General features: G+C 44.1%; 1 protein-coding gene across 6 annotated transcripts in view; it reads left to right on the plus strand.

The window, feature by feature from the left end:
• Window positions 1-16,968, plus strand: part of FOXP1 (forkhead box P1) — a 334,704-nt gene that overhangs the window by 29,845 nt on the left and 287,891 nt on the right. For all 6 annotated transcript variants that reach the window (XM_042823158.1, XM_042823146.1, XM_042823149.1 and 3 more), the window contains exon 2: window positions 5,358-5,484. The gene's annotated coding sequence lies outside the window, so the exon portion shown is untranslated. The remainder of the gene's footprint in view (window positions 1-5,357; window positions 5,485-16,968) is intronic.

Raw genomic sequence — 16,968 nt, forward strand, 5'->3', positions numbered from 1 at the left:
GGTGGTGATTGAATCCGTACATTAAGGGCAAGAACCAGTTGTGCTGGTCCGATTTGGGTTGTGTTTGGATGCTGGAGTACGTCCTGGATGCTCACACACTGCTGAGCTGCGTCAGGGATGAGCTGGACTGGTTTGGGGCTGCTCTGCTGTGCTGCAGGAAAGGAAAAGGGGGAGATGAGGTGAGAATCAGCCTGTGGGAACTTGCGTTGTGCTGCAACTGCTCAGGATTTAAATGAGTGAGGTATCAGCCCCTCGCTGGCCTGAAGCTTCAGGTGCACGCTCAGCCCTGCGGGGAGGAGGAGGATGCTTGCTGTGATGTGCCAGCCTCCAAGTGAGCTCCGCTCACGGCTGCCCTATGGTCAGTGGTGCTGGGACTTGCATTCCTCCCTGTGCAGTTCCCAGCAGCTTGCTCCAGCCTGTGCCTTGTGATGGGAGCCTGTGCAGCCCCTGTGCTGCTACCTGCTCTGGCATGGGTGAGGGGGGAAGCACTGGGAGAGGGTGCGAGTGCCTCACTCCAGGGTGTTTGAATCGTTAGGTTTCAGCAGAATTTTTGGTCTCACCTTTCTGTGTTTTTACAGCTAAGGCTCTTTTTACTTCCCAACTTTCAACATCTGGAATTCAGTTTGAGTTTATTAAAAAAATTTCAAAATCTGCAGTCTGTATGAAACACTGATGTCTTTGCATTTTGCCCGCAGTTTTTTTGCTTTAATTTTGTATCCTTCGCAAATGCCAGAAATCCTAAGTAGTTGCACATTCAGTAGCTGCTGCTTTCTTCTTTGTCTTAATCTTAAGCAGTTTTTTTTGATTATTTTTCCACTTAGACACTTTTCTAATTGGGGATAATACCAAAATGATTAATCAAATTAAGTGTGAGAGCGAAGTGGCTGATGCACAAAGCCGCGTGTAGCTGCTGTCTCTGCGCAGTGAGGTTGCCTTGCTGGAGCTGCTGTTGCTTAATGGGCCTCTTAGGCTTTTTTTTTTTTTTTTTTTAATAAGGTACTGTGTAGATCCCATTGACTTCAGTTGTTGATTGGGATGCCTGACAGCCGGGAAATTAAGCCCCTGCTTTGTGCCGGAGTTGAAGGCCAGATTTTCAAGGATTTTCAATGCTTAGCACCAATAATTGGTGTTAGGTATTTTTTGGAAAAAGTTCAATTCTCATTTGGGCACCTAAATAAGGGTGAGAGATTATGATACTTGTAGCGACTGGTGTTACTGGGCTATGGTGAAGGCTTTTTGGAAGATCCTGGCGCCAAAGCTCGTTATTTTACCGTCGAAATAAGAGCTTTGTTCTTTTGCGTTCCTACTTTGTTTGCGGGCGCTGAGCGTTTCTGCAAATTCTGATTGTGGAGGAGAAACTTTCTTGCTTCTGCCTCCTTTTTTTTTTGTGCTTGCCTTAGCGTGTGTGGAGGGAAGGGGGAGCAGAATGAGTTGAGTAAATTAGACAACTGTTGGAAAAAAGGGGACATGCAAAATCAAGTGTTCTACTTGCGTAATCTGTTTAACACCAGCGAGCCACGGAGCCTTGTGGGACACGGGAATAAAAGGAACATCTGTGCAGGCCACATGGCATGCTCTGGAGGAGCCCTCCATCCCAAGCAGCTCTGCTCTATTTGCAAATAAAAGCTCCTGCCGACATCAAAAAGTTGAGGTGGATCCCAGCTGAAAGGGAGAACAAATGTTACCTTTCCTCTCAGCGAGTTCCTCCTGTATGCAGCCTTTGTGGTCCTATTAAGGATGCTTTTGGCATGTGTTTCTGATGGCAATTAATGTTGGTTTGGTGTTTTTTTTTTTTTTTTTTTTTTTTTTCTTTGTTTTTTAAAGTTATGTTGGAGATACATCCGTGTTGAAAAATTTTAGGAAATTGCAGAGCTTCTCAAACTAAAATCAAATGCACGTGAGATTCAAATAAGAACAAGGTTGATAAATATACCTATATATATGTGTATGTGTATACACATATATATAGTTTGTTTGTTTGTTTGGGTTGAGCTGTTTGTTTTTGTTGCTGTTTGTGATTGCTTGTTTGCTGTTCTAAATATTTCTTTGTTTCTCATCCCCTGATGCCCACGCCCTGAGATGCACAGCTCTGCAGGCTGCTCTCCCTGCTCTCCTTTTGCTGTGGTGACGGTGTTTGGTAAACAGCCCCATCCCGAGGTGGGGCCCTGGGGAGCTGTGGCTGCTCCAGCCCCTCTCCCTGGGTGCTTGCAGGACTCCAAGGACGAGCAAGCGAGCATTTTGTCTGCACTTGTGTTTTATCTCCACTTGCAACCAGTTGGAGTGCAGCACTGCTCGCAAGGATGCACTGAGTTCATGGCTTTGCATTCTCTAGACAGACTGTATTGTAGTCTGTATCAAGAAGGCATGTATTTTTTTAATATGTAAATAGGAAAGGATGGTGGTTTCGTCTCTATTCCAATGTACCCAGGGTGGCAATAACGCTTGTTTAAATCCCTGTGGAACAGATTGTATATGGCAAAATTAATGTCTCAACTCTCCAAGTATTTTCTCTAAAATATTTGATTTTTTGCATTTATTGTGTTGCTTGTTTCAGATAGAGAATGGTATCAGCCGTGCATTCAAAGCTTAATTGGTGGAACACAGATTTATTCTAATTCAAAACAGTCACTTAAAAACAGTTTTGTGTATATGTATACATGGGCACAACTTTTCGTACAGTTGTCTGTTTTGGAGCGGTCTCTTAGGCGCTGATGTACGAGTTGAACCTGTTTTCTTTTGTGCAACATGGCTTTAAGAAATCGTTAGTGAAAACAGTATTTATAGTTTCATTGCAGTCAATAAACATCCAAATGTGAGTGGTGCATTGAAGTTCTACCTTTGATGGGGCTTTGAAATGTATCCTGCAGAGCAGAGCCCCAAGGTGTGTGTATCTGTGAGTCTGTTCCATCAGCACGCCGCTTCTCAGGCTCCCAGCCACGTGTTTGTGTTCCCACCGCCTTGGTTGTGTGGTGTTCCCCACCAGCTTGGTCCTGCTGGGAGAGGACCAGCCTCGTGCTGGTGGGATGCGGTCGTAGTGGTTCTCCAGGCCATCAGACCCGTGTGCCTTTGCTGTGGAGATGTAAGTAGTGAGATATTAGAACTTGTCTTTCAATCTGTTCAATATTGAGAAGATTAATTTTTGTTAGGGGCAGACTAATAGGTTTCCTATTCTGATTAATACAGTGATAATAAAAACGATGTGATTGCTGGGATTAATGAAACGCAGGTTCATGTTTCAAGGTTTGATTGACTTTGTACTCCAGCTACGCTGAAGCTGCTGTGTCTCATCAGCCCTTACTTAGCTGTAGCCCTCAGAGAAAGTATATGGGAGTGAGACAGCGCAGGGGACAATCTGTATTTGAGGACTTATCAGAGAATCTTCTGTGGGAGAAGTTGGTCCAAGAGCAGTTTGGCTTTGCTCATCTCTACAGGTTGATTAGAGCTGCTGTCTTTAACCCAGCAGGCTATTTTTGTGAAACGTGCGGGAGAGGAGCATCCAATTCAAATGTGTGGGCACATCATTAAAAGCCTCAATTTGTCAATGCCAGATCGAACTTGACTGCGTGGGCAGATCATTAAAGGCTTCAGTTTATCAGAACCCATCTCCCTGGCGTTCCTCTCCCCGCAGGCAGCATGCCGTGTCCCAGCTCTCCGGGCCGTGCTCCATGGAGGAGCCACAGCAGCCTCCGTGCCCACAGGCCTCGCTGGGCTCCTTCCCTTGCACACCTCCAGATGTGTGATGGTACAGGCTGCTCAGCAGCTGTGATGGGCACAGGCTGTGTGTGTAGGTGCAGCTGTGCTCTGCCCTATGCTCATCTGCAATAACAAACCCAGCCTCGGATGTGTGTTCTGGCACTGTTTGGTTGCTCCTCTAAAGTGTTAGCTCCTCATGAATAAAGTAAGGCTGATGCAGGATGCAGGTCACTCTGGTTTGCAGGTATTTCCGAGCCTCTGAGGAAGAAGTTGCGTTCAGCAGATCTGGTGTTTGAAAGGCCCTCTTGGATCTATTTTTGTTGTGCAGCACAGTTTTATAATAGGGTCGCGTAATCCCTATATTTAGGTTTCTGAACTGTTGTGATCATCTTTGAGCCATTGTATTGCATTCAGCTAAGAATGGGAAAAGCCCCGAGGCCAGAGAAGCGTATTTAAAAAAAGGGAAAAAAAAAACCAACAAACCTAACACAAAAAAACCTCCACCTTTTTCCCTTCTGAAATTCGGTGCGGTTGTTGCTGAGACTTGCAGATGTCACTTGCAGATGTTCCTGAGGAAGGCTGCTGTGGTGGTTGTCTGCCACAGGTTGGGTCCTTGGCGCTGCCTAAGTGCTGGTTCACGTGGAGAGCTGAGAGCGGCCACTCTGCTGGGGATCGTCTGCAGGGACAGCACCAGGGAATGGAAGGCAAAGGCAACCCTTGGGATTTCAGCCTTCGTATTTTTTCCTACCCCAGTCCCTCAGGACCCTTCTTCCGTTGCAAAGCTTGTTTTCTCCTCTGGAGGTTATAGCACAGAGGCTGTCCCACGTGCCCGTGCATCCATCAGGGCAGCAGGCACTGGAGCTGCTGCTTAAATCCCACCTGATTCCATGGGTGCAGTGCTCGTGTGCCTCAGGCCCTCTGCTCCTGTTTCTCAATATCAGTTCATACTCAACGTGGATGTTTTGTAAATGGAGAAAATATACCTCTCTTTTAAAACCCTTGTTAGTAAAATGGGTGTTTAATTTGTACCGCAAGCAGCTTCCTCTGAGCTAGGCTTAAACTCAATCTGTGTTACTAATAGCTGGGGAAAAAACATACTAATTGGTATTTCTTAACTGATGTTTGCAAATTTTGCCTTTTCACCCTGAACATCAAATAGTTTTTGTATGTGTTTATCCTTATCTCAGAGGGAAGATTATTGCTAACAAGAGATTCAACATTTTGTTAAGGTTTTATCAGGATGCAGTGAGTGCAGGCTGAGAGTAAATATTTCAGAAACTCAGGCTGTTGCACTTCGATAATGCAAAGTAGGTTAAAGTGTCTGAATTTTGTGAAACAGGGCACCATTTTTGAGCAGAATACGGGTTTGGCAGCTGACACGTTTTGGTGTTTAGAATGAACAAAAACTCGCCTGTCGGAGGAGCAAATTGCAAAATCTGAAATAAGAGCATATTTAAAAACCTTTCTTAATACTGTAAGTTTCAGTTTCATTTAAAGCAAAATAAATTCTGCTGTCTGCTAGAGCGATGTTTGATGTATAGAAATGTTCCTGTAATGCTCCCCACACCTTCAGCACTTGTAACTTCCTTTTATTTTCAAAGGAAAACGGTGGGCTTTGATATGATTCTAACTAAGTGAAGTTTTAAAACGTTTTTGTCTTTCAGTCTCCTGAGAACATTTTTTTCTGAGTGATTCCAGCTTCCAGACATTTGCCATGATAAGGGTTTCGATCCTTTCCCATATTTGCCCTGAGTCATGAGTGGATATGTGTGATGCCTGCAAGTAAAACTGGTGAGTCACCAATCCCAAGTTCGGAGTAACTCTCACTCTTTCTTACAATCTCTCTCTCCCTCACCCCTTTTTTCTTTTAGATATGGTGGGGATTTGGGTTTCCTTTTTTGCACTGTCTGTCTTCATAAACAAGTCACCACTATTTTGTACCTCCCGAATAAACACGTTAATTGTATTGAAATATCCATGATACCAAATACTATCAATAAGAAAGTAGGCTGCCTGGCTTGCTTTCTTCCCACCATCCCCTCAAGGCCGCGGTGAAGTTGTGAGCTCTGAGGGTTCAGTGGTGTAACTGGAGTTCAGCGATGCAAAACCGCTGCCCGGAGCTGGAGCCATACAGACAGACAGGGTCTAAACATGCTTGTGTGTGCAATTCATGTAATGATTAAATATGAATATGGAGAGGCCTCCACTCCATCATGTGTCAGAGGCTTTGCTCTCAGAGGAGCCATTGCCAACGAGTAATTAGCTCCACTGTTTGCTGCACTTACATCCCAGTGACAAAATGGTGTCACTGGTACACAGCAGAGCCAGCCCTGCTCAGCATGGCGTGTGCTGCAAAGCTTGGCTGCCTTCGTCATGGGGGGACAAAGGGAGAAATCCTCCAACAGCCAACTTGGACAAGACAAAGAGAGTGGGGAAAGAGAAATCTGATCATGCAAGAGAATTGCAAGATCTGTGTGAGAATTTGTTACAAACTAGGAGATCTAGGTAATTAAATCCATAGAAAATGGGAGCATAAATTGTTTTGTTTTTTCTTTTCTTCAAATAAATTTGTGTTTCTGTTATAGTTTTAATATCCCTCTGCGTGTTAGGAAGTGCATTACATTTCAGAGATTACAGAAACAGAGAAATTCACACATCAGTGAATTGTGATTTTTTTAAGTTTCCATTTTTTCTTTCTTTCTTTCTTTTTTTTTCCAGAGGTAGCATAATTACCATGTCATTTAGCAAAGATTATAATAGCTGTTCAGATTTTACCGACTGGTGTAGTAAACAGTTGAATAAACCCATATGGCAGCTCAAAGCGTGCATGCAAGAGAAAGATTCTTACCAATTCCTTCATGTCTGAATTACCAATCTTGCTGATACAACCAAGGTCCCCAAGCAGGGAGCAATTCCAGTCTTACCCAGTGGTGCAAGAATTTCTCACTGCTCTGTAGCATGTGAATCAATTGATTTTAATTGCGGTGGTTAGCTAATTAATTATTTCTTTATTCCTATGAAGTATGCATAGGAAACTTGGGGTTACATACAAGGCACGTGCCGTTATTTTAGGCAGCCTGTGCATATACTTGATACATTTCCAATCACGGTAAATAATATCTGGAGTCCAAATCTCTCAAGTCACCATTAGAGGCTGAAAACATGGTATTGTGATAGCCCCATGGCACTGCTTGTAATAGAACTTGGTGTCTGGTCTCAGTGGTAGCAAACAGAAGGACCAGGGTGTCTGGAAGCATCCCCTTAACCCCACGGGTTGAATTATGGAGATATGGAGCTCTGGCCAACTGGCATCCTATGTAAAGACAAGGCATTTGAGCCGTGTGCCCTCTGGATAGCTCCTGTATTAAAAAATAAAAGCAAAAAGAAGGATTGTTAACTCCCTCCAAACGCTGACTTGAACAAAGGAAAAGATTCGTGCTATTCACCATAAAATTCACTTACTTCCAGTTATCTTAAAATTTTCATGTCACATAATAGCTTTAAAATATCTTCTAAATGCATTAGACTCTCTAGGTGCTTAGAAAATATTGCCAAATAATAATATGAAATGAACAAGCGTTGAACAGTCCCACTGGAAAGGAGCAGTTGGCCAACACTGGTGCTTATGTTCATCTTAACCCTGATATATGGCCAGCCCTCTGCCATAATTCTATCAGGAGATGGAAGTTGCCTAGCAATGGACTGACTGTAGAGGGTACGTGTTGAGCTAATTCAGTTTTTGTTCTCGTTTCCTTGAGAGTTCAGCTTAAAGGAGTGATCCTTTCTCCATCTGCAGCAAGAGCCACTTCTTGGTATTCTCTCTCGTTCCCCACTCGAGTGTCCCTGATGATGTCAGGAATTCATTCATGGCCTTGCTCGTTTTAGAAGTTTCCAGCTTATTGAGTAACCAAATGTGGTTTCTTCTGATTGTGTTGGCTGAATACGTGGAGCCTTTCGAAGAGACGAGAGCTTTATTTGAAGCGGAGCATCTAGTTGTATACCATTTTATGGCAGACAAAGGTCATCTAGGGTAAGCAGCCAGAACAGTGAATTGCCTCATTGCAACACCTAGGAAAATGAAACAGAAAGATACGGTGAAAGGTTTTAACAAATGGCTCATCGTTACGAATTTTTAAAGTCAAGGAATTGGTGCTGTGTACGTTTCTAAATTGGAGATAACCATGCTTGTACAATAAATTGACTTAAGAACGGAACAAATCAAGGTGATGGGGTGGTACTGAAAGCCCCATCGTGCAGCACTGCGTGCACCACAGACCCGCGTGTCTGCATGCTGGGAGCTGCCCAGCCTTCCTGCCGAGCCCTGCCCTGCTGTGCGGGGCGCTGGGCAGGAAGCAGAGGGCTCAGCTGGGGAACGGCGGTGCCTCCGCGCTTCTGTCCTCCGAGTGCCTCTGCTGAGACATCTGTGGCTCCAGAAGGACTTTGCTGTTCTGAAACTTTTCTGTCTGGAACTTTATGCTGGGCAGAGGAGGAGGGGAGAAGCAATTTTAACAATTTAATAAACTACATAATATGTTTTATAAGCTGGTGTGAATGCTCCTAAGTATTTTGGTCTTTTTTTCATAACACAATGAACCTAATATTGGTAAAAATACAGATCTTAGCTGCCACCGTAAAGAGAGGCTAGATTTAATAAACAGTTATGAATGTTGGCAGCTGCCTATCAGATTGTATAACATCGGCTATAGCACATGAAGACAGTGTCAACTTACATTTTATCTCAGAAGTATTTTCAAAGCGTTTATTTTGCTTTCTCTTGAGTCCTTAACCTAATTCAAGTTATATAATTGGCTGAATATTTTTCCACACAGCTAATTGGCTGGGTGCCAGCGTGGAAACCATTGTCTGACTTGATGATGATCAGAAATTAACATGACATTTGCGTGGTGGTAATGGAATACATTAGTAATGTAATTCATGACTCTAAGAAAGAGACCATCATCTCCCACCTCTGATCAGCAGGAGGGGCTGGGGGGATGATGAAATGCTCCCAGCAGGCACCTCACAGCAGTGGCTGGCCAATCTCTATGTCAAATTTAGTTTTAAATTCTTCAGACAAAGCTGTAATGCTTACCAATTAATTACTACAAATGTCAATTAAAAATCTACCAAATAATACAGTAAGATTAAATTTCAATTAAAAAAATTACATTTAACAAGGAAGATACAACATTATTTTAATGAATTCTGCTGAAGGTGACAGTTTATCTAGATATATTTATACCGTGTAGGTGGATCTAAATTCATTGGATGATGTTAACCATGTTACCCCGTATACTTATTAGTTTTGAAAATTATTTCTACTTGGGTTATGTCCTGGAGGAGAGAGGGTATCAAGGGGCATTTCTTACCACCAGGAAAAAGGGGAATTTCACGCCTTTTAAGTACAAAAATAGCCTCACACCTAAAATGAGGGCTTTTCTGTAGATATCTACACCAGCTTTTTAGCTGTGTTTTTCATTGCTTGATGTTTATGAAATTGAATACAGGGTTTCTGTTGTGGTAGTAGAACAAGCTGTAACTTTGCTGTGCTGATTTAGTCTGGACAGTTTTTTGAGTGATCTGCTTTCCTGTACAGGTAATATCCATTATCCTGGCAAATCACTTAACAGGCAGAGATTTTTGCTGTGTGAAGGTGGGGAACTTCAGGTCTTTTTATCTGCAAAGCTTCACCCCGGCTTGGTAGGGCCTGTGATCTAAATGAAGTCTCGTAGTTATACTGCTGTTGCTTGAAGACATGTTTTGAGCCCTGCATAGCAGATGTGTCACGTGGAGTTGGGACTCTGCGTGTGTTTGTACAACGGCACCTTGGATGCAGGGTGCTACCCTGCAAAGTAGGTCTTGTAGCTGGAATTCCCTAGAGTGGTGTGTATTTGTTTTGAGCAGGTCGGGTTCCTGCAGGCAAGGAGCTGGTGGGCAGGGGAGAGCTCTGTGGCATTCAAGCCGTGTGAGCCAAGGACTCTGTGTATCATCTGAAGAACAGCTTTCTCAGCTTCCTTGCATTTATTTTCAAGAGCTTTTATTGTGTTTTCACACCATCCTGTCTAAAAGAGGTAAGAGGGAAGGCATCATTGAGGAAACAGATTTTGTGTGTCAAGCCAGCACTGAGAAAACACGCTCCCAGGGACCAAGAGGCTCCTTTTCCTTGTAATTTCAGCAGGTTTGAATGTGAAATAAAAACCAGCCGAACACACACATTGAAAATCAGAAAAGCCAAAAACTGCTCATGGCAGGTTAAGTAATGATAGGCTGTTCAGTAGATGGGCTGCGGTGCCTTGCTGCTGTTCCAGCTTTGCCTGTCGGTGGGTGAACGCAGCAAGCACCATCTCTGTCACTGCCATTCAGGTACCTTTGGGTATTGGTAACAGCTTCACAGGATGAGTTCTTCTTCTTGCTATTATCTGATAAAGCTATAATCAGCAGGAGATGGGAGACAGCATTTTGTTCCTGTAATGGCCTCAGGAAATGGGTGCTGTGGAAGTGTAAGAGCAGCTGAAATGTTTTCTTACCAGTCCTCACAGACAGCAAGGCAATGGGGAGAAAGGTGGAGCAAGGCAGGCGCATTTCCACGCTGGCAGCCAGAGAGCCTTAAGTAAGAAGGCAAGCAGGGCAGAGTGGGAGCGTGTAGCTTCTTACCAGGGGGTAATGGTGTAAGGAGGCTGTGGGCCTGGGGCTCCCACTGGCCAGGCAATCAGGTGGGAGCTGGAGCTGCTGCACTTAAAAACCTATCTTCCCAGGGGCTTTCAGCTTTGCACGGGAGAAGTCATTTTCTGGTTTGAGCTTTGGGGTGAGGCTCTTGCCCTGGTTCCTTGCTAAGAAGTGAGGTCCACCAGGAGCTGGGCACCTCTGTATCAGTGCAGTGGGATGTCCCATCCTGAGCACCCAGGGCAGGGTCTCATCTCCTCAGTGGGGTCTCGTGTGGAGCTTGTCCACATTCCCAGCACCTCTGATGGTGGCTGATCTCCTCGTGAGCTTTTACCAGTGGATTTCTGCCTTTGTAGGGAAACGCTTTTCTCTGTGAGAGTTGGCCGAACATCTTGAAGGAAGAATGTATTTGACATTGGAAGAAATATTTACATCTCTTAGTCTTTTTTTTTTTTCCTTAGTGTGAAGTTGTGTCAACTGTATTACACTGAGGGAACACTGAACTGGGGGAGGATACTTTTATAAGCTGCCCTCTTTTTGCCGGTTTATTCCATGTTCTCATCCCCTGATTTACATCCCATCTGAAGTGAAAATACCCAGGCTTCGGTAGTTTGTTTACCTTTGCTTATATCACTGTGGGGACCCGAGGAGATGTAGGAACTGTTCTCACTGTGACATTTGCACGAGCTGCAGAGTAAGGTGAGAGCAGGCAGCCGCCGCACACAGTGAGGAGGCAGCAGGGTTTATTAAGTCTTACTTGTTCCATGGTTTATAATATGTAGACAAAAGCAAACATCTCCGGGGAGGGCTGATGGAATGAGAGAGCAGGGCAAGCTCCCTGAGCTGATGGCAGATCCTGACCTCCTCTTGAAGGAAGTTGTGCGTGCAGGGGGCTGAAAGGGGCATTCCTGCAGAGGGGTCCCAAAGAGCTGCTGCAGCAGTGGCTTGGGGGCACGAGGTGCTTTGTAGGACAAAGGCATCCTCCTGTCATTGTGGTACTGCTCCTGGGGAAATGCTGAAATACTCTTTGTCTTCATTAATACACCTTTCCAACACAGCCTGTAGAGATCATTCTTTCTTTCAGATATACAAAGAGACTGAGTACAGAGTTGTGTGTCATATAAATGCCATTTATATACAGCAGCTGTAAAACCCTAGATTCTGAGCAGATGGGGAGACTGCTCCATCATCAACCAGCAGAGGGGAGAGTTGGGATTCACAGAATCAGAATGGCTTGGGTTGGAAGGGTCCTTAAAGATCATTTAGGTCCAACCACTGCTGTGGGCTGGTGGCCACCCATCATCCAGCCTGATCTTGGGCACTCCAGGAATGGGACACGCACAGCTTCTCTGGGCAGCCTGTGCCAGGGTCCTGCTTGGGGATAAAACCCTGTGGGAGCTGCCTTCCCCGCCGAGCCTGTGTGGCTCACGAGACCTTTGCTCTCAAATAAATATCCATCATTGCTTTTAACAGCCCAGTTTGGAATTGTGGTATGGAGAATCTGAAGCATTTTGGGACCTTTGTTGGCAGGAGGTGCCGTAGGACCGGGCTGCATCCCGCCAGCTGCGGGGTGCAGGATGGCCCTGCTGCAGGAGGAAGGACAGCGTCAGGGCCTTTGTGCTTATTGTTCTCAGCAGAGCTGTACTGGAACCAATAAAGTTGTTGCCACCACTACTTTGAGAAAAAGTAACTGCAGCTGAGAATGAGAGAGGCAAAATTATGAATCAAAAAAGCCAACGCCAAGCCCATTATTTTTACTCTTGGGAAAAAAAAAAGAGTATCTTTCCAGTCTTTCTTTTTTTTTTTCTTTTCACATGGAGTGAATCTTTGGGGCACTAATGTTCCGCTGTCAGGTTTGTTTAAAGATTGTTTTGACAGTGCCTTTTTGGGGTCAGATCTTGAAGTTTTTCTCCATGTGTTTCGGCTAGGCAGAACTCCCAGTGTCTCAGCAGAGGCTTTTCCAAAAGAGGGAAAGACTAATACTGCTCGATTTAATTGAGAATGTTGTCTGAACAAACAAGAGAGAGGTGCAGGGTTTTTGGTTTTAAAATGCATATATATGTTTTAAATAGCAGAGCATGGTGTGCAGCTGAGCAGCACGTGCCTGCAGGTGGGTTTGGGGCAGAGCCTTCACCTCTGCTCTGCCCTTGGTGCTCCAGGGCTCAGCCTTCACATGGGTTTCCAGATTTTTATAGGCTAAAATCAAACCTGAAGTCTGCTTCAGTGTAATGTTTTTGTGGTTCAGTGTTCTTGGAGATTTTTTACAGTGTTTCTTTTAAATTCTGTCACTGAAGTGTATGAGAGTTGACAAGTGTAAATATGTAGTTAGACAATTTCAAAAGTGTATTATTTACTGATCGACCATAATGGCTCCAAAGGAGCCATTATACTCAATCATATCATGTCACTCCGTGGCACTTATTATGATGGTAATATGGATATGCATATTATTTTTTTTTTTTTAAAGCAAGAGAAGCTTTATTGTGCATGTGTAAAAAGCTGTTTTTAATTGTCAGTAATGCTCTGAGCTTTTTTTTTTTATGTATGGAGATTTCAAACCACCTATGGCTAGCAGCCTGCAAAGTGTGGTAGCAGAGATCTGTGTTTGTGTAAAGATGAAAAAAGCCATGCTTGATATTTACAGCAATGGGACTGCATCTCCTTAATATGGCTCTTTTATGGCTTTATTAGATCCGAGGGCAACCTAGAACCCTAACCTGAGAGCTTGGCAGGTAAAAGCTTTCCGTTTTATCTCTGCAGCTTTCATCTGCTCCTGTAAGCTCTTTCCCTGACTTCCTAATTGTGTTTGTGACATTAGCAAATGGCTGGTCTGAAAATACCGTGCCGTGTAAGTCATGTTAATACAGCAGTCTTTTTTTAAGGTGTCACAGAAGATGTCTTTTTGTAGCGCTGGGGTAGAGAAGGGAAGAGAGAAGGCAGAATGAGAACATTGAACCATAAAAAATAAAAGAAAGAGACAGGCAGAGAGCTGGGAGTGCTAAATATGCTTCAGCCTTTCGGTAAGGTTGGTCTCAGCTGAGGAGGAGGTAGGAGCTGTGAGCTTGCTTGCTGGAAATGTCCACAAAGCTTTTCGTGGAGGAGGAAGGAGAGGTGAAGCTGCAGCGAGCAGGTGTGGGCAGCGAGTCTGCCATGGGGCACAGCAAACTCACTGTGGAGCAACACTAGGGAGAGGAGGAGGAATCGGAGGCATTTCCTAACGTAGAAATGAGGATGTGTCTGTCTGTAGCCGTTGCTGCTCAGAGGTGGGGAAAGAGTAAGGGAATCCAGCTGTGCTGGGGGAAGGACTGGCAAAAGGCATGAGCAGGGTGAAGCCTACCTCATGGTTACAGACAATAGATGAGGGAGAGAAGAGAAAAATCTGAGGAGGTTGAAGAATGATGGACCGTAGCAGGGCTGCCTGGGGTGTGGGACCTCCTCACATGTGCAGTGGGCGCTCTACCTGAGCTTGGGCTGCGAGGGAAGCAGGAGGCGCTGCTGTCAGTGCTTTCATCTCAGCTGCAGGGTGTCAGAGCAGGTGACTTCTTTGTCTTTCCTATTCAGACATGAGGACCAGTTCTGCTTTGTTGCTCTGTTATCAAAGGAGTTATTTACACTGCTCAGAATGAAGTAGGGCTAATTACTGGCTGGCTTTTTTCCCTCTTATTCTAAAGAACCTTCCATTGGAAATGCATTGTGCTTTAAATATAGGAAAATTAACCATTAGATGCTAGAATGAGCCAATTTTGAGTAGTTCAGGGGTGGAAGGACACACACGTGATTTTGCAAATGATAAACTGCTAACAGCTAGATTTCCTTGCAACAGTTTTTCAAAGAATAATAGCAACAGGGACTTTTAGCCAATCCTGCATTAATTCTAACTTGTCTCTTTCTGAAATTATATTAAAACCATTTGTTCTCTTTTGCAGTACTGAACAAGAAGCATGAGAGGGAGTGGATACCTGTAACTGTTTCTGTCCTTGACCTACATAAGCAACTGTATTTGGGCACAGGGCTGAGCCTTGTAATTGTGAAAAGACGAGGGGAGCTTAAGCTTAAGTATTTCCTTTGAGATGCTTCTTGCTTAGAAGAGTTAGTAGTGGCTGAAGTCTCATCGACTGGGATGCGAAACATCAGTGATATTTCCATTGGCATTGTTGGCTGAATATTCGTAATAAGTGGTAGAGCTTCTCATTTGTATGAGGGTGGGGTCTGTGAAGCTGCTGTGCATTTGTACGCACACACGCACTAGCACACAACACTTGTTGATGATTCAGAACAGGAGTAGAGTAATTCAGATCTTGGGCTGCCTCACATGTGATTGGCTTCCTCTCTGGGGGACTTATTTTAGGGAAAAATCAATGTCAACTGAAAAACATTCCATTCTGAAAAGACAAAAATTCCCCTACTTGTGAAAATGTGTCTTGGCAGCTGATTTAACTTATGATACAAGATTTAACACTTTTCACTAAACATGAATATTTACCATGGCAACAGCTACGTTATGGGCCACATGTTGGAGACTTGCATGTTGTTGCAGAAACTTGTAAGTCACTGTGTTCTGCTCAGCCCTTGTTCCTGTGCAGCCATGGTGTGCCTGGAGCCCTGTCCTGTGTGCCCTGGGACAGTCGGAGCCACATGGGTCTGCAGTGTCCTCGGTTGCTCTGCCTGTGGCCGTGCCCCATGCTGCTGTCCTGGCCCTCGTCACCTCTCACTTGTGGTCAGAGTCACTTTCTGGGGACCCTGTAGAAGTGTGACATGGGGACAGGTGCTGGCAGCCACCATCCCAGCAGGGAGGTGACATGTTGCTGTGCTGCAGGTGTGGGGCTCTGAGTGTGGAGTTGTTAGAAGAGGAAGCAAGGCTTGGCTGCATATACCTTGAATGGCAGCAGGTTTGTTTTATTTATTTTTGCAACATAGGAGAATATAAATTCTCTTGCTTTAGGTTGAAGCTAGCACGGGGCCATGCAGAAACTGCTTCTCCCAGGGATAAAAGCTGTGTTAAAATATGTCTTGTACCTGCAGGTGGAGATGGAGGTCTTGGCCATCGTTAAGGAAAAGGCATTGGCCTGCAGGGGTTCAGACCTTTCTTCTTCTGGGCACTGATGGTGGCTCCAACCTTTCTCTTTCATTACGGTACTCCAAATTAAATAGTCCGTATTTGGGATTTAATCCTGTACAGATATATCTGTTTGTAAGTCCTGCCAGCCTGCGTATATGTGGCTAAGAAAAAGGCAGCCTCTGAGTAGGGACCTCTGATTCTTGTTCTCCTCAAATATCCTATTGGGATTTCAGTTACATGTGAATGTTAAACCTTGTTTGTTACTAAGGTGACTATGGTGTCAAGGTTATGGGAATGGTGTAGTATTATAAATGCAAAGATAATGCAAAAAAGAAAAATAGTTGTGTTGGCTAAAACCATCCTATTCCTATGGCATAAAGTTGCACACTGTCCCACATTTCAATTCTCGTTCTATTAAATTACCTGTTTAATAATTTGAATCCAGTGTTATTTTTATATTATATTGCAAATGTGTGACTGTGAGGTTATTTTTAAGATATATTTATTAAGGGAATGAATACAATAAGACAAGTCATTGCAGCCCACATACAGTTCCTTGACTTCTCATTTTATGATGTTTCAATTGCATATGATTACTGAATGTAAGTTTTAACTTTTATGGGGCTTCATTACAGATGCAGCTGTGTAGAGAGAAATTCAATAGAAATTCAATTTTTTTAAAAAGCTTTAAAAGTGTATTGAGATGGAGCAACGTGATGGAATATAACCTGAGGCTTCCTGCTCTGAGCTTGGATGCGCACTTGTGGGGTCTTCAAGGACTCAGATGCATTGCAGTGGGAATTTGCCTGTTGCTGGTGGTGCAGAGGTCTGTGTGTTTGAGGTGCAGGAGGTCTCAGCATCCCATAGGGTGTTTGCCTCCTCTGGACAGCACATGGAAGAGCAGTGGTGTCCTCAGCTGGGGAAAGGAGTGGGATGAACTTACTTGGGGCAAGGACCAGGATGAAATGCAGTTCTCTGTCCTGACGGAGAAATACAGTTTCAGTGAATTCGTGGCGTTCTTTTCTGCTTGAGAATCCAAGTGAAAGGAACTCAAGAGAAAACAACACTGAACAGAATCTCAGCAAGCAAGTGCTGGAAAAACAAATTTAAGGGCATATTTGAAGGAATAGAGGCGGTAAATGAGTAGGTCTGCTGGTGGTTAAATGCTGCAGTGCTTTGTGTGAGTTCTAAGCAGGAACATATCACATCAAATATAGTTTAGTGGAACAGTCTATTGGCATAATATGTTTGTTTTTAACGTGTGGGAATATGAACTTCTGTAACTGTATGATCATGTCTCTTAGTAGCAAGGAACCCTCGTATTGAAAACTGTGACATTGGCTGTTCATAGAAAATATGGCACGTATTACAGACTGTCTATTTCCAAACATCAATGTCCTGTAAGGGTGCAAACTGAAATCCAGGGCAAAATTTCTTGGGACATAAGCAGGGAAAGCACTTTCAGGATAAGTGCTTGGGACATAAGGAGGGAAGCTTTCAGATTTATTCACTGATTCTTAGCCTTTGATATGCTGGTGCAGCTCTGCAGCTCT

Source organism: Centrocercus urophasianus, unplaced genomic scaffold (genome assembly GCF_019232065.1).
Source record: "Centrocercus urophasianus isolate 14NV4802_14NV808 unplaced genomic scaffold, USGS_Curo_1.0 seq_22, whole genome shotgun sequence".
NCBI lineage: Eukaryota > Metazoa > Chordata > Aves > Galliformes > Phasianidae > Centrocercus > Centrocercus urophasianus.